Consider the following 17954-nt stretch of genomic DNA (forward strand, 5'->3'; position numbering starts at 1 on the left):
GGCCTCAGGGAGGGGCACCAGGGTCACGGCTCCGGCGTAACAGAGATCCTCACGGTGACCTGCAGACGAGCAGGTTGAGCCAGATGGTCCTGTGGCTCAGGTCAGGGGGCAAGCTCTCTTCCAGGCCCTTGGAGATAGTTTCAGCACAAGTCTACAAAGTCTTCTCAAAGTCTTTTCCTCTCCTTCCTCAGCAAGGCAAGCAGCAGGCCAGTCCTTCCAGCGTCTTCTTCACCTTCTAGTTGGGCAGAGGTTCTTTGTGGGAAACAGGATTCTAGTTTGCAAGGAGCAGGGCTCCTACTTTTATACAGCATTTTCTTTATTCTTGCAGGCCAGGGGGGCCTCGGCATAACTTCTTTCAGTCCCTGAGCACTTTGTTGGGTGTACTCTGGTCTCTTCTTTCAGTGTGAGGGGCAGGCACATCAGACGCTCCACAGGAGGTGGAGCCAGCATTGTGTGGACAGGGGCAACCAGGATGACTTTGTTGACAGTGCTTCTCCCTTCCTGGGCCAGGTGTCGGGCTGAGTCATCAGTCGCTCCCCAGGGGGCGGAGCCAGCATTGTGGTGGTATTTAGAGTCCAGGGGCACTCCCACCTCCCACTAAGGTGTAATCCTTGCATTCACCACCTGTCATCGCCCAGCCCTGTCACTCACATAACCCAGACAGTCAGATACAAATCCTAGCAGAGGCGGGCTGAAATAGTTAGGCAAGCAAATGCTAGCTTTCTAAAAGTAGCATTTGCAAACACAGGATATTAAAATAAACTTTACTAAAAGATGTATTTTATTATTCTGAGTTCAGGCATACTAAACTTGACTTTCTACAATGTTCCCTGAGCCTGCTGGGATTATAGGGTGTAATAATTCCAGCAGCCCATCTTGGCCTAAGAGAACAGGTAGCCTTACAATAGTGAAAAACAAATTTAGCTGTAATTCTCTATTAGGACATGCCACACACATCAGGGCTTGTCCTACCTTACACTTACAATGCACCCTGCCCTAGGTCCTACCATAGGGGTGACTAATATGAAGTTGAGGGAAGGTTTAGAGGCTGGCAAGTGTGTGCACTTGCCCAGCCAGCATGACAGTACCAGACTGCACGCAGGTTCTGCAATGGCAGACCTAGACACATTTTCAAAGGCTGCTTCTGTGGGTGGCACAACCAGCGCTGGAGGCCCACTAGCAGCATTGGCATTCACAAGCCCTGGCACTCCTGGTGCACTCTTCTGGGGACTGACAGTAAATCCAATCAACCAATCATGGAAATCAATCACATATACATTTTGCACAGGGAGAGCATATGCACTTTAGCACTGGTCAGCAGTGGTAAACTGCCCAGAGTCATAAGACCAACAAAAACAGGTCAGAGAGAATATTGGAGGAAGGCAAAAAGTTCAGGGATGACCCTGCAGAAAGGGCCAAGTCCAACAGGTTCCCTCCATCCCATGGTCTGTATACTGAAGACAGGTTACCTCTGGTCCAGGGCCTGTATACTGAAGACAGGTTACCTCTGGTCCAGGGCCTGTGTACTGAAGGCAGGTTCCCTCCATCCCATGGTCTGTATACTGAAGACAGGTTACCTCTGGTCCAGGGCCTGTGTACTGAAGACAGGTTCCCTCTGGTCCAGGGTCTGTGTACTGAAGACAGGTTCCCTCTGGTCCAGGGTCTGTGTACTGAAGACAGGTTCCCTCCAGCCCAGAGTCTGTGTATTGAAGACAGGTTCCCTCCTGCCCATGGTCTATGTACTGAAGACAGGTTCCCTCTGGTCCAGGGTCTGTGAACTGAAGACAGGTTCCCTTCGCCCAGGGTCTGTGTACTGAAGACAGGTTTCCACCTGCCCAGGGTCCGTGTACCAGAGACAGGTTCCCTCTATCCCAGGGTCTGTGTACTGAAGACAGGTTCCCTCCAGCCCAGGGTCTGTGTACTGAAGACAGAATCCCTTCAGCACAGGGTCTGTGTATTAAAGACAGGTTCCCTCTCGCCCAGGGTCTGTGTACTGAAGACAGGTTCCCTCTCACCCAGGGTCTGTGTACTGAAGACAGGTTCCCTCTCGCCCAGGGTCTGTATACTGAAGACAGGTTCCTTCTAGCCCAAGGTCTGTGTACTGAAGACAGGTTCCCTCTCGCCCAGGGTCTGTGTACTGAAGACAGGTTCCCTCCAGCCCATGGTCTGTGTACTGAAGACAGGTTCCCTCCAGCCCATGGCCTGTGTACTGAAGACAGGTTCCCTCTGGTACAGGGTCTGTGTACTGAAGACAGGTTCCCTCCAGCCCAGGGTCTGTGTACTAACTGGCCGGGTGTGTCTCACTCAACACTATTAGGGTGAGAGGCGGGTCCTAGATTTAAACATCAGCAGTGCCTCGGGGGGGGGGGGGGGCGAGGGGGACATGTGCCCTTCGAATCACATTAGCTGTCGCTGCTGGTGGGGTATGGTTTACAGGGGGATAGTAGCTGCCTTTTATTTATTTACTTATTTATTTATTTATGCGTTTTTATATAGCGCGGACTTTATCCGAAGGCGTCAGAGCGTTTCACAATAGGAACAGAAAATTATAAGTGAACAAATTACAAAAGCAGAGGATAAGTTACATGAGGTAAAAGTGACAATTGTGAGCAAACAAAATACATGAGGTAGCAAACAGTGCAATACAGGAGGAAAGAGCGACAAGTGTGCAGGTTACAAGAGAAAACAAAGTACAATTAGAGGTAATACACTGCCGCATATGCTAGACACTCAGGCACAAGAACAAACGTTACGTAGGTAATGGTGGGACTTGTGCAAGTATCAAAAGCAAACAAAATGTGAGAGGAGCAAACAGTGTGTTACAAGAGAAAAGTGGTGTGTGCATGTTACAAAAGAGAACCAAACACAGGTACAAGGGTGATACTCCAGGGGGTGCAAACATGACCTCTCTGCTGAAGGTAAACACGTTTTCCCGTAAATCCGTACTAATCGTGCCCCCCCCCCCCCCCCAGGTATGTCCAGTGTCCACCCCCGGGAGTTGAGCCCGAGCCAGGCACGCACAGCCGCACAGCCCCGGGGCCGCATTCTTTCCCGGATCTCAGCAGAAATGTTGAATTTCCATGGAAAGGCCCCCCCCCCCTGCGCCTGACGGGCCCCAGGGAGCCCCCACCCTCCTCCTCGCAGGCACAAGGGTGGGGGGCCTCTGTGCATTTACAATCAATGGTGTCAGCTGCACAGAGCACTTCACGGGCCCCCAGAACCCCCCAGAAAGCAAGAAGCTGAGACCCTGAGTGCAGGGGGGGGGGCTCTGTCAGGCACGAGGGTAAAACAGAAGACATTAAAGACAGTCTTTAAATTACACATGAATGCAGGTTTGTGTTTTGGGACCAAATCCATAATTTTTACGCACTGAAAGCTCAACTGGTTAATGTGATCGATGACTGTAGATATTGGTGTGTGTGACTTACCAATGACCTGTATTTATAGTGCTACGAAGCCTCATCCTGCGCCTGCAAGCGCTGTGAATACATGCAACTCATTACTTTAAAATTGTGTTACACTAAAAAACATTGGGGCAGATTTACAAGCCCCTTGCGCTACTATTGCGTCACTTTTAACATGGGAGAAGTGACGCCAAAGTGGCGCAAGGGGCTTGTACATCTGCCCCATGGCACTTCGTGGCGCAGGGCAGCTCAGCAACGCACCCACTACGCTGCGTCACTGGGAAAGTACAGGGATGCACCGTCCCTGTCCTATCTCCCTGCGCTGGGGCTATTTCAGCAGCCGAGCGCCAACGTGGGCCACCTTGGCGGGCACCAAGGTGCAAGGGGCCCCCCATTGCATGCAGGAATGTTTGTGAGCAGGAAGGAGCACCTTCCTGCACAGAAACAATCCTGAGAGGAGTTTTCCTATCTCCATGTGTGCTGCAGAATGCATCACACATAGAAAGAGGAAAAAAGCATTGGCATAGCCAATAGGTCTCGCATTTGGGGCCTTATAAGTGTTTAACCATGCAACAGTTAAATACTTATAAGGTCCCAAAAGCCCGACAAATTGGCTATGCCAATGCTTGTTTATTTGTACTTACATACCTAATAGAGAGTGCCGAAGCGGAGACTGAACATCACTTTGGTGAAAAATGGGCGCTTCCATTAGCCGAAGAAAGCAGTGCTTTAATTGGGCTGGTTCTGCCTGGTACGAAGTCCTGGCACTTTTTAATTTTGAGAGGGAGAGTACCGGCACTTCTCAGAAACAAGCAGGTACTCTGGGACAGAGTACCTGCACTTGTATGTTTCCATTTCAAGCACTGGAAGAATGATCTGTGGCTGTCCACACACCTTTCAACCAGTGTGTTTCAAGGTGCAGACCTGGGTCCACTGTATGTCCAGGAAGGCCAGATATGGATCAGAACAGTTACTTAGGATAAATGGCATTTCATTTATCTAAACGAAACTCAAGCAGCAACTGGTTGTCATGAAAATCTGCCACGGATTCTGCAGTCCTCCAGGAACTTAAGGACACCCCTAGTTTATATATAGAGCAAACTCAACCCGAGGTATGGGAGCGCTTTACATTAGGACTAGTTACATTACACAAGAACACATTCTTTCTTGGTAGGCACAAGGAAATTGAGTGATTTGCCCAGGATCACAGGATGTTGAGACGAGACTTGAACTAGACTCGAACCTTGTTCTCCAGTTCTAAAGTCGGCAGCTCTGGTCTTTATTCCACATCCTTGCTTTAACAGTTTGTGTAAGACTTGACATATATATATATAAATGCTGCAATACCAAAATAGGAGTGGGTGGAATTTGCGTAATCGTGTTACGCAAATCTCAGCGAAATGGTAAAAAATCTCCGCAAACGCACAGAAATTCAGCGAACCCGCGGAATTGCTTGTTCGCGATGCTTTTTTACTGTTAGCTCTTTTTTTGACCAGTGAAGTTAGTTCTTAAAATAACTTTTATTTTGTCTTTTTTGTAGTTTTGTATTTTTTGGGGATTTTTTGAAAGGAAAAAAGGGGAACTGCGCAAAACAAAACAGTCTGCAACTGGAACAAATAAACAAAACAAAATTAACGGCAGAAGCAACGGTGCTCTTGTTTGCGCCTGCAAATTAAATCAATGGACTGTTCTCCATAATATAAAGTTTCTTTGCAAAATTTGCATAAAATGATGAGGTGTGCAAAATCGGGACGGATGTCCGGATGCGGACTTGATGGTGCTGTGGAAGTGCTGGCTACAGCTGGTGGAGGGTCTTCCTGCAGCCTGTCGCATGCAGCTCTTGCATAATTGCGGAGATGAAGAGTCTTCACATGTTTTACCATGCTGGCAGTTCTAAATGAATATTTTTTATTCGGATCGCCTCTCGGAAGCACGGTCCCACAGACCTTGGCTGCATTCACTTTTCTTTTCTCCGTCAGGAAATGTAAAAAACTTCCAGATCAAAGCTTCCTTCCTTTGCGGCACTGGATCCTCAGCAAGAAATTCTTCTTCTGAAGAGTGTTCAGATATATCTTCTTCTTGGCGTGCAGCCATATTAAAGATCTCTTCAAAAACACAGGAGCTTCAGAAAACAGATGGTTCTTCAGTGAAAGTCAAAGAAGTAGATTAAAATGGGTGTGGTCCTTCAACAGTTGGAATAGGAAGTATTATGAAACAATCAAATCTCTTGTTTTGAAGTCACATAGGGTGCGCGTAGGGTGCTCTTATGATGCGCGTACGTACGATGTACCCCGCGATTTGCGTAATTGCTTTTAAAAGTAATATACGCTTATTAAAACTAAATTAATACTATTTTCATGATAACCTCAGATAATGTCTTGCCTTAAAATTTACATTAAATACATAAATATATCTTTTTAAACATTAAAAAAATTTCACGGGGTACGCGTAGCGTACGCCGTACAAAGGTACATGACCTCACGCGGAAGCGCCAATGCGACGCGTAACGTCAAAACTTATTCGTGACGTATACGCGGGTACGCGTACAGTACGATTACAGTTGCACAGGAGTGTGCGAGGACGGTATGCGTACCCTACGTTTACCACAAAAAAATGCAAAAAATATATATTGCAATTCATTTTAATATATTGTAAAAAAAAAAGTTTTGATTTTTTAAAATTATTTTACATTAAAATTATGTAAAGTAATAATTACTAAAATTAATTATTATAAAAAATTTAGGAAATTGGTATAAAAAAATAAATATAACAATTAATACATTTAAAAATTGCCATTTACAAAACCTATGAAATTCACTCAAAAAACCATAGGTTTTAGACACGCTATAGTTAGGAATTAGCATTTAAAAAACCTTGCAAATTCACTGAAAAAAACATAGATTTCACACATGTTATAGTTAGCTGGACTTTTCACTCATATAAAACCATTGAAATTCCCCCTTTATAGTTAGTTCAGCTAACTATAACTGGCGGGCCCACAATCCACTGCTGATGACATCACAAATTACATCACTCATGACATGGTCAGTGACATTACTCATGACATCACTGATGTGTGACATCATCAGCAGTGGATTGCGGGCACGCGAGTTATAGTTAGCTATAAATAACTATAACAAGGGAATTTCAATGGTTTTGTATGAGTGAAATGTCCAGCTAACTATAACATGTGTGAAACTGTTGTATTGATGACTGACTGCATGTATGAGTGATTGTATGGGTGAATGAGTGGAAGTGTGTGTAGACCTAGGAATCAGTGAATGCATATGAAGTAACTGGTATTAGTGGGTCGATGGTTTAGAAAATGGCAGTCTGTATTTTACAGTGGGTGTATCAAAGATTATATTAGGGTGTGAGGAGATGCATCAGATTTTTACGTGGATGATGCCATCAGTGATGTCACTGACCATGTCATGAATGATGTAATAGGTGATGTCATCAGCATTGCATTGCGGGTGCACGAGTTATAGTTAGCTGAACTAACTATAATGGCGGAATTTCTCTGGTTTTGTACGAGTGAAATATTCAACTAGATCTCAGGTCAATGAAACCTATGGTTTTTTCAGTCAATTTCTAAGGTTTTTCAAATGCTAATTTCCAACTATAACGTGCCTGAAATCTATGGGTTTTTCAGTGCATTTCAAAGGTTTTTAAATGCTAATTTCTAACTATAACATCCCTGAAACCTATGTTTTTTTTCAGTGAATTTCAAAGGTTTTTTTAAAATGTTCATTTCTAGCTATAACATACCAGTCACATTTCCAGAGTGGTGGAGAAAGGTGAGCGTGGCCTCCGAAACACCTCTAATCAATCCCACTGTGTGGGATTTACTGGAGGTAACAGGAGGTGTAGTTAGACCCCAATGTCAACATTGGTGGCCAACTAGCCCTTTTGTTACCACCAGTAAGTTCCTTAGAGCCGGATTGCTAACTTCTTATATCAGGCCCGCCCCCTCCCTTCACCACTGTGCAAACGTGCCCCCTAGCACATTGTCAGTTGGGGTATAATGTCCCTTTGAATCCTGAGGGTCCCTGGGGGCAACCTAGCCCAACAGGTACCAACAGTAAGTGATGCAGAGCTCTTTTGCAGAGAGGTGGTTCAAGGCAATGCCTCTTTTTACACCTCTCCGCAACATAGCTCAGTGGTGCTTACGGGAGGGACCCGGTGGGCTAGTTGGACCCTAGGGATCCTCAGGGACCGGCCTTTCCTTTTTAATTTTTCAGGAAACCTGCTCTCGCTTACAGAAACCAAACCAGAGTTTGCTATGCTGTCATAGCAAACAGCAGTGTTCCGAGGGTGGGCACCCCGGGACACTGCAGGAGCCGGCCCTGGGGGGTGGTGGTCCCCAGGGCCATCAAGGGCTCCAGGAGGGGGATGCCCCCTCCCATCGTTTGAAAAGCCCGGGGCATGGGGGTCCGTAACGGATCCCCGATTTTAAATTTAGAGTGCCCTGGGGAGGTGGTGAGCCCTTGGGCGTGTGGGGGGCTCTATCCCCCACACCCCTTTAAAAAAAAACAGAGCCCTGAGGAGGTGGCGGTCCCTGGGACTGCGAGGGGGCCCAGTGCCCCCGCATACTATTAAAGAAGTCCCGGGGAGGTGGTGGTCCCCAGGGCTGCCTGGGGGCACATGCCCCTGCAAACAATCAGCATAGCTCCGGGGAGTTGGCGGTCCCTGGGACTGCGGGGTCCCTGTGGGCCTCGCAATTATGAATTGGGCAATACCCCCGATACCTGGCCCACCCTAGAAATAGCACTTAGAACATAAGATAATTGTAGCACCATAGAACAAGTGTCGCACACAACAATAACCACTGGCAAAGGTAAGTACCACCTACGCAATCCTAAACACCTTAGGCAAATATCACGCAGGGAACCATGGACTCACTAGCATAACTATACTAGGAACAACAACCTCCTAGGCATAAAAATACATTCAGAGGTGTAGGCAAGACACATGATGCATGAAAACACATTCAGAGGTGTAGTTAATCACAATTGCGCAGAAGATCACATAGGGTATAACATGTACTCCTCGCAAGGGCACAACACATGAAAAGGTCCCCAGGCCAACTTGGCCTCTCAGGGGCTGAAACGCCCTGTGTCCAAAATGTCAGGGCAGTCTACGCAGGCAGCCAAAGAAGGATGCAGGGGCCTAAACGAAGCAGCTGCCCACTAAGTGCTGGGCAGCTGGGAATCTCTTCTGGGCTTCTAAAGAGACAAGGGGGGCCCGAAACACGTGTGAGCCTGGCAGGCTCGAGAAAGAAAATGCTCCCTTGAGCCTCGTGGGCTCTGTATCAATAACTGGGGCCTCAGGATCCTTGTGGCTCTGTAATAATGTGCCCCACACTGGGGGAGCGGCCCGCTGCCAACTGGGGCTGCTCTTCCCTCTGTAATGCCCCCGAAAACATTGGAGTCCCTCTCGGGGGACTCGTGAATAGCAGAATGGCCAGGAGCCTCTTGTGGGCTCAGAAGAAATATGCCCCGTCGTTGGAGCCTCTCGGGCCCTGAAGCAATTGTGGGCACTGTGTGGAGCAGGGACTGGCCTCCCCCAATGTCGGAGTCCCGCTCTGGGACTCCCTCCAAGTTGATCTGGCTCACTCGATGCTCGCACCCGCAGGAGGGGGGGCAGGCACCGGCAATGTGATACCCCTGGAAGATGAACCGGTCAGGACGCTGGTTACAGATGCCCTACCCTTCAGGTCAGGTTGATCCTGAACCTGGCCTCCCTACCTCTGGTCTAAAACCTTTGGCTGAATACTTGCCTGGCACTCCAGGACTTCTGGGGACTTACACACCATCCCCCTGAGGCTAACACATGACTCATATGTTGTGTGACTGTCTGTGTGGCGCAGATCTCCCGTCCCCTGTCCATCTGACAGTACGGGAAGACCCCCAGAACAGAAGTGGCATCACCCGGGTCCCCCCAAGGGAATCTAGCCCAACTGGCTAGTCCCTGGTCCACTGGTTCTTCCACTGGGAAACTCATCCCCCAATCACTCCTCACTTCGGACTCCTGTGCCTTCCCGACTGGAGTAGCACTGCCGGACACTAGAACCACTGGAGCTCTATTTACAGATGCTCCAGGTCCTCTACACACTCGGAGATCCTCCTCAAATGGACTAACAGGACAGCCTAGGTCCCCAACCTGGTGTTCCCTAAAGAAACCACCCAGGTTCTGAGACAGGGCTTCGGGCATCTGGGGACTCTCGGTCACACACTCACTCCCACTCCACTGAGAAAGGTAGTAAGCCCCTACACCCCTTCGCTATACTGGGACCTAGCTGGGCTACTCTGAACCTCTCCCACCACGCTGGCCTGGAAGATACCTGAACCACTACTTTTGGAATCACTCACCAATGATTCCTCAGAACCTCTAACACTTTCCAAGCGATCTGCTTCCCTTGCCAGGAGCCCTGGATCAGTAAACCCACATTCCAACAGGTGTTGGCGCAACCCTGGCAAACAACCACTGAGTAGGTGCTCTCAGAGAACCATATTGAACAGTATGTCAAAATCAGATTCCGTGTGAACCCATACCCAATCAGACAGTGTTCCATAACATTCATCCACAAAATCCTCCCAAGACTGGTGAGACAGTTTCCTACTGCCCCTGAATTTCAACCTATACTCCTCTTCTTGGGAAACAGGTACCATAATCTGGGAACTGGGAATGGGACTTCCTGCACTGAAGTCTATATCACTGCCACCACTGGACTTAACCCTCCCTGGGGAATCTAGAAAATGATAACTGCGCGCAGGGGATAGTCTACCCTCCAGAGTTAATTTCTCTCTGGTGAAGGCCCTCTCAGCCTCCTCTATCCTCTCCTGCGCTAAGACCCTCTCAGTCTCTAGCTTTTGTTGCTCAAGGGCCAACGTCTCAAGACTCAACTCATGAGCCCATAATGCCATTTTCTCCTCTAAGGCTAACTTCCTATTCTCCTCTGGGGACAGGGAAAGGGATGAGGTGCTGCCTCCTACATTAGACCCAGCAAGGGACTCCCTATCTATGGGGTCTTCACTATCTGCTGGCATCCATGCGCTGTCATCTTCTCCCTCCTCTTTAGACTCTTCAGGGCTCCCCACAGACCCACCAACCTCATGGCGTGAGGCCCGGGCCCTTTCCTCACTGCGCTCAAGATCCTATTGATCCTTTTGCCATAGGATCAGGTTGTTCCTAAGTTCGGACGAGGTGTCTGACTCACCCACCTCTATGTTTCTCTCTTCACAGAACCTTACCAGCTCTAACATACTGTATCTAAACAGAACACAGAAATCAAAAGCAGGCTCCATTTTGGCGGACGTTCTTGGGAAAAGTTTAACACAGGGAACCTAGGTATCTGAGCTAACACAGGAGTACACAATTCACAAAGGACACCTTTAGGAGAAGAAATAATGGAACTTTCAAAAAAACAATAATCCTCAAAATGTGATTATCTAAAATGCAGAGTTTTGTGGTGCAGCCAGCTGTCGCTACGGTACAGAGCAAACACAAATCCGGATCCCTCCGCTGCCACCAATGTTAGAAATGGGATTTCTGGTTGGCTAAGGCTTGCGCCAAAGACAGGCAGAAACCACCAATCTAGTCAGGGCAAGTGAGTTACACGCCAAAGACAACCCCTGCTCACCCTCTAGGCAACGTGACTCGAGCAGTAAGGCTTATCCCGGAGGCAATATAAGTTAAGTATTTGCGCACACACCCCCAGCAACAACATCCCAGGCCCCCAACAAAAGGAACTCCATACAAGGTTATATATAAAAATAGCCTTTGTATTATACCAAAAACATTAGATAGGAAACACACACTTTACAATGTGCCATAGGCACGGGCAGAATTTACAGGGGATTATGTACATGGGACAGGGCCATGTGTGCCACTGTCAGGAATAAGCACTTTTAGAACTAGCACTTGGTAGAAATAGCACTTAGAACATAAGATAATTGTAGCACCAAAGAACAAGTGAAGCACACAACCAGTAACCACTGGCAAAGGTAAGTACCACCTACGCAATCCTAAACACCTTAGGCAAATATCACGCAGGGAACCATGGACTCACTAGCATAACTATACTAGGAACAACAACCTCCTAGGCATAAAAATACATTCAGAGGTATAGGCAAGACACATGATGCATGAAAACACATTCAGAGGTGTAGGTAATCCCAATTGCGCAGAAGATCACATAGGGCATAACATGTACTCCTTGCAAGGGCACAACACATGAAAAGATCCCCAGGCCAACTTGGCCTCTCAGGTGCTGTGTCCAAAATGTCAGAGCTGGCTGCGCAGGCAGCCAAAGAAGGATGCAGGGGCCCAAATGAAGCAGCTGTCCACTAAGTGCTGGGCAGCTGGAAATCTCTTCTGGGCTTCTAAAGAGACAAGAGCGGCCCAAAACACGTGTGAGCCTGGCAGGCTCGAGAAAGAAAATGCCCCCTGGAGCCTCGTGGGCTCTGTATCAATAACTGGGGCCTCAGGAGCCTTGTGGCTCTGTAATAATGTGCCCCACACTGGGGGAGCGGCCCGCTGCCAACTGGGGCCGCTTTACCCTCTGTAATGCCCCTGAAAACGTTGGAGTCCCTCTCGGGGGACTCGTGAATAGAAGAATGCCCAGGAGCCTCTCGTGGGCTTAGAAGAAATATGCCCCGTCGCTGGAGCTTCTAGGGCACTGAAGCAATTGTGGGCACTGTGGGGAGCAGGGACTGGCCTCCCCCAACGTCGGAGTCCCGCTCTGGGACTCCTCCAAGTCGATCTGGCCCAAGCGATGCTAGCACCTGCTGGAGTGCCCTGACGCCCTCCTCCTCTAAAAAGAAATGGATACCGGGGCCTACCTCACCGGCTCTGCTGGTGTGGTGGCTGCTGTTGCTGCGGGGCTCTCTCTCCTTGTGACACCGGAGCCCCAACTGCTTCTCCAGGCGGCGGCTCCTCTCCTGGGCTGCGGGCTCACCAGCGACTCTCCGCCTGGGTGCAGGAGCACGGGGTAGGCTCCCGCTGCTTCCTGCTTGGCTGCCTGTAATTCCGAGTCCTGGGGGGAAGCACATCCGGGTCACCACGGGCAGCGCAGCGGCCCCTTCAGGTCACTGCAGGCGGTGATATAAACCAGCAGAAATACGGGGTGGGCACCCGTTCAACCGGACACAACGGTCCTGATGGGGTGAGCACCTGCCAGGGGCAATAAATGCGGATATGCGGGGAGGGCTCCCGCCGGGGCAAAAAAGCACGGCAATGAGCGGGGTAGGCTCCCGCTAGGCTGTGGAGACAAATAAGCAGCCAGGAGGACAGGGCTCTAAATAAATGAAGAGAAAGCGCTCCCAAGCACTAGGGGGACAAATCCAGCGCTCCCAGGTGCTGCAGGAATAAAGAAGTAGAGCCAAGCACTCCCCAGCGCTAGTGTCCCCCAAAGTTAAGCAAAAGTATTTCAGGAGGTGGGGCAAAGGCTGGGCCCAGGGGCCAGCTCACAGGGCCCTCCAGGCAGGGAGGCAGTCCCAGTGGCGGTCCTCCTGGCGCCCAGCAGCAGCAGGCCACCTACAAGATAGGATCAGGGAAGAGAACCCTTTTGCAAAGGGACACAACCCCTTTTTATACACATATTCCCTTTGTCTGGCTTCAGAGTGAAGGGAAAAACCAGTCTCAGCTGGTTTTGGAGCACTCTGTTGGGCTCAGCCACACTTCCTATTCACTAGTCAATCTAGGGTCATCAGACGCACCACAGGGGGCGGAGCCAGCATTGAGTGGGTAAAGCCCAGCCTTATTCAGGTCCCAAGTGCACTCCTCCCTCACATCACTCATGCAGATCTCTCCAATTGCCACCTGGGCAGACCCATCCTGACTCCTGGAGCCAGGCACACCAGCCAGTCCCAGCCAATCACAAGCAAGACAGCCAATTCACATAATTTACACAGACATGCCAACTTCTAGAAGTGGCACTTCCACACAAGAAACATTTATGCCGCACACATAATCGCGCAGCATTTATTCACACAAGTCCGCACATACCAAACTCGCATCAGCACTCCCCACGTATCAGGAACTACCGGGGACACATACATTCTCCATGCATTCCTATGGGAGAGCAGGCCCACCTCACTACACGCACGCACTTTACCCTGGGATACAGTGGTAAAGTGCGCAGAAGCCAAAAATCACTAACACCAGGTCACAATTAAAAGCAAAAAGTTTAGGGGTGAACCTGCCAGAAGGGCCAAGTCCAACAGGTGAGTGCTGGAGTGAGAGAAGAGTGCTGGAAGTAGAGGAGAGTGTTAGAGGGAGAGGAGAGTGTTAGAGGGAGAGAGGGGTGCTGGAGGGAGAGAAGAGTGCTGGAGGGTAAGAAGACTGCTAGAGGGAGAGGAGAGTGTTTGAGGGAGAGGTGAGTGCTGTAAGGAGAGGATAGTGCTGGAGGGAGAGGAGAGTGTTAGATGGAGAGAGGGGTGCTAGAGGGAGAGAAGAGTGCTGTAAGCAGAGGAGAGTGTTAGTGGGAGAGAGGGGTGCTGGAGGGACAGAAGAGTGCTGGTGGGAGAGAAGTGTGCTGGATGGAGAGGAGAGTGTTAGAGGGAAAGAGGGGTGCTGGGGGTAGTGAAGAGTGCTGGAGGGAGAGAAGAGTGCTGGAGGGAGAGAAGAGTGCAGTAAGGAGAGGAGAGTGCTGGAGGGAGAAGAGAGGTCTGGATGGGGAGGGGATTGCTGGAGGAAGAGGTGAGTGCTGGAGGGAGAGAAGAGTGTTGTAAGGAGAGGAGAGCGTTGGAAGGAGATGAGAGTAATGGGGGGAGAGGAGAGTGTTAGAGGTAGCGAGAGGTGCTGGAGGGGGAGAAGAGTGCTGGAGGGAGAGAAGAGTGCTGGAGGGAGATGAGAGTACTGGGGGAGAGGAGAGTGTTAGAGGTAGCAACTGGTGCAGGAGGGAGAGAAGAGTGCTGGAGGGAGGGGGAGAAGAGTGCTGGAGGGAGAGAAGAGTGTTATAGGGAGCGAGGGGTGCTGGCGGGAGAGAAGAGTGCTGGAGGGAGAGAAGAGTGCTGGAGGTTGAGAAGAGTTCTAGAGGTAGAGGGGGGTGCTGGAGGGAGAGATGAGTGTTGGAGTGAGAGGAGAGTGTTGGAGGGAGAGAAGGGTGCTGAAGGGAGAGTAGAGTGCTGGAGGGAAAGGGAAGTGTTAGAGGGAGAGAGGGCTGCTGGAGGGTTAGAAGAGTGATGGTGGGAGAGAAGAGTGCTGGTGGGAGAGGAGAGTGTTGGAGTGAGAGGAGAATGCTGGAGGGAGAGGAGTGCTGGAGGGATAGGAGAGTGATGGAGGGAGAGGAGGGTGTTAGAGGGAGAGAGAGGTGCTGGAGGGAGAGAAGAGTGCTGGAAGGAGAGAAGAGTGCTGGCGGGAGAGAAGTGTGCTGGATGGAGAGGAGAGTGTTAGAGGGAGAGAGGGGTGCTGGAGGGAGAGAAGAGTGCTAGAGGGAGAGTAGAGTGCCAGAGGGAAAGAAGAGTGCTGGAGGGAGAGGAGAGTGTTGGAGTTAGAGGAGAATGCTGGAGGGAGAGGAGTGCTGGAGGGATAGGAGAGTGCTGGAGGGAGAGGAGGGTGTTAGAGGGAGAGAGAGGTTCTGGAGGGAGAGAAGAGTGCTGGAAGGAGAGAAGAGTGCTGGCGGGAGAGAAGTGTGCTGGATGGAGAGGAGAGTGTTAGAGGGAGAGAGGGGTGCTGGAGGGAGAGAAGACTCCTAGAGGGAGAGGAGAGTGTTGGAGGGAGAGGTGAGTGCTGGAGGGAGAGGGGAGTGCTGGAGGGAGATGAGAGTGTTAAATGGAGAGAGGGGTGCTAGAGGGAGAGAGGGGTGCCGGAGGTAGAGAAGAGTGCTGGAGGGAGAAATGAGTACTGGAGGGAGAGAACAGTGTTAGAGGGAGAGAGGGGTGATGGAGGGAGAGAAGAGTGCTGGAGGGAGAGAAGAGTGCTAGAGGGAGAGGGGAGTATAAGATGGAGAGAGGGGTACTGGAGGGAGAGAAGACTGCTGTAAGGAGAGGAGAGTGTTAGAGGGAGAGAGGGGTGCTGGAGGGAGAGAAGAGTGCTGGAGGGGGAGAAGAGTGCTGGAGGGTGAGGAGAGTGTAAGAGGGACAGGAGAGTGTTAAAGGGAGTAAGGGGTGCAGAGGGAGAGAGGGGCTCTGGAGGTAGAAAATAGTGCTGTAGGGAGAGAAGAGTGCTAGAGGGAGAGGGGAGTGTTAGATGGAGAGAGGGGTGCTGGAGGGGAGAAGACTGCTGGCAGGAGAGGGGAGTGTTGGAGGGAGAGGAGAGTGCTGGAGGGAGAGGAGAGTGCTGGAAGGAGAGAAGAGTGCTGGCGGGAGAGAAGTGTGCTGGATGGAGAGGAGAGTGTTAGAGGGAGAGAGGGGTGCTGGAGGGAGAGAAGACTCCTAGAGGGAGAGGAGAGTGTTGGAGGGAGAGGTGAGTGCTGGAGGGAGAGGGGAGTGCTGGAGGGAGATGAGAGTGTTAAATGGAGAGAGGGGTGCTAGAGGGAGAGAGGGGTGCCGGAGGTAGAGAAGAGTGCTGGAGGGAGAAATGAGTACTGGAGGGAGAGAACAGTGTTAGAGGGAGAGAGGGGTGATGGAGGGAGAGAAGAGTGCTGGAGGGAGAGAAGAGTGCTAGAGGGAGAGGGGAGTATAAGATGGAGAGAGGGGTACTGGAGGGAGAGAAGACTGCTGTAAGGAGAGGAGAGTGTTAGAGGGAGAGAGGGGTGCTGGAGGGAGAGAAGAGTGCTGGAGGGGGAGAAGAGTGCTGGAGGGTGAGGAGAGTGTAAGAGGGACAGGAGAGTGTTAAAGGGAGTAAGGGGTGCAGAGGGAGAGAGGGGCTCTGGAGGTAGAAAATAGTGCTGTAGGGAGAGAAGAGTGCTAGAGGGAGAGGGGAGTGTTAGATGGAGAGAGGGGTGCTGGAGGGGAGAAGACTGCTGGCAGGAGAGGGGAGTGTTGGAGGGAGAGGAGAGTGCTGGAGGGAGAGGAGAGTGCTGGAGGGGGAGGAGAGTGCTGGAGGGAGAGGAGAGTTTTAGATGGAGAGAGGGGTGCTAGAGGGAGAGAGTGGTATTGGAGGTAGAGAAGAGTGCTGTAGGGACCGAAGAGTGCTAGAGGGAGAGGGGAGTGTTAGATGGAGAGAGGGGTGCTGGAGGGAGAGAAGACTGCTGGAGGGAGAGGGGAGTGTTGGAGGGAAAGGTGAGTGCTGGAGGGAGAAAAGAGTGCTGTAAGGAGAGGAGAGTGTTAGATGGAGAGAGAGGTGCTGAAGGGAGAGAAGAGTGCTGGTGGGAGAGAAGTGTGCTGGATGGAGAGGAGAGTGTTAGAGGGAAAGAGGGGTTGTTGGACCTGGCCCTTCTGGCAGGTTCACCCCTGAACTTTTTGCCTTTTAATGTTACATCATTATAGCGATTTCTGGTCTTTGCGCACTTTAGCACTGTGACATAGTGTAAAGTGCGCTCGCTCTCTGAGTGCATGTTGTGAGACTGACCTGCCGTCCCATAGGAATGCATGGGGGATATGGGTGTCCATGGTAGTTCCTGATGCGTGGGGAGTGCAGGGTCGAGCTTGGTATGTGCGAACTCATGAGATTGAATGCTGAGCGATGATGTGTGCGGTGTTATTGTGTCTAGTGTGGAAGTGCCACTTTTAGAAGTTGGCATGTCTGTGTAATAAAGGTGAATTGGCTGTCTTGTTTGTGATTGGCTGGAGCTGGCTGGTGTGTCTGGCTCCAGGAGTCAGGATGTGTCTGCCCCGGTGATGAATGGGGATATCTGCATGTTGATGGCAGGGAGGGGCTGCACTTGGGACCTGAATAGGGCTGGGCTTTCCCTCCACAATGCTGGCTCCTCCCTCTGTGGTGCGACTGATGACTCTAGCCTGTCCTGAGAATAGGGAGAGGGGCTGAGCAAAACAAAGTGCTCAGAAACCATCAGCGTCAGGTTTTCCCCCACCCTGCACCCTAGAGACAAAGGGAATTGGTGTATAAAAAGAGGGTGTGACCTCATGTTAAATGTTCTTGTGCTCAACTTGAATCTACCAGGGGCGTGCTGCTGCTGGGGCCCAGGGGAAGGCTTGCTTCCCTGGGCCCCGCCCAGCCCCTGGATGCCTAGGATGACTGGGGGACTCTTCTACTTTTTAGATTCCTGACAGAAGGGACCTTGTTGATGGTTGGGCCCAGGAGGGACCGTCATGGGGGCTGACTCCTTGCTGGAGTGCCCTGTGTGCTGGCCCCTGGGCCCTGCATTTCCTCCTTGACCTCCAGGGCCTTTTGCTGTGCTGCACCTAGCGCCCTGTGAGCACTTTTCTTTGTTTCCTGGATTGTCCCCCAGCGAGGGAGAGCCGGGGGCTGAGCAGCGCGATGCTGTCTGCTCTGGAGGAGGGAACCCCCCCCTCGGGGTATTACCCCATCATGCCAGGATTGCGGGTGCCATCCCACTTATGGGAGTTTAATTAAGGGTGCCACCCCTGTTTATAGGCGCCTTAATGGGTGCCCACCCCATTTCTACGTTTATTTTTTTTCTCAAGGGTGCCTACCCCTCGTTATCCCCAGAAAGATGCCGCAGCAAAACAGGAAGTCAGG

The sequence above is a fragment of the Lissotriton vulgaris genome, chromosome 6, assembly GCF_964263255.1.
Source record: "Lissotriton vulgaris chromosome 6, aLisVul1.2, whole genome shotgun sequence".
NCBI classification, from domain to species: Eukaryota; Metazoa; Chordata; class Amphibia; order Caudata; family Salamandridae; genus Lissotriton; species Lissotriton vulgaris.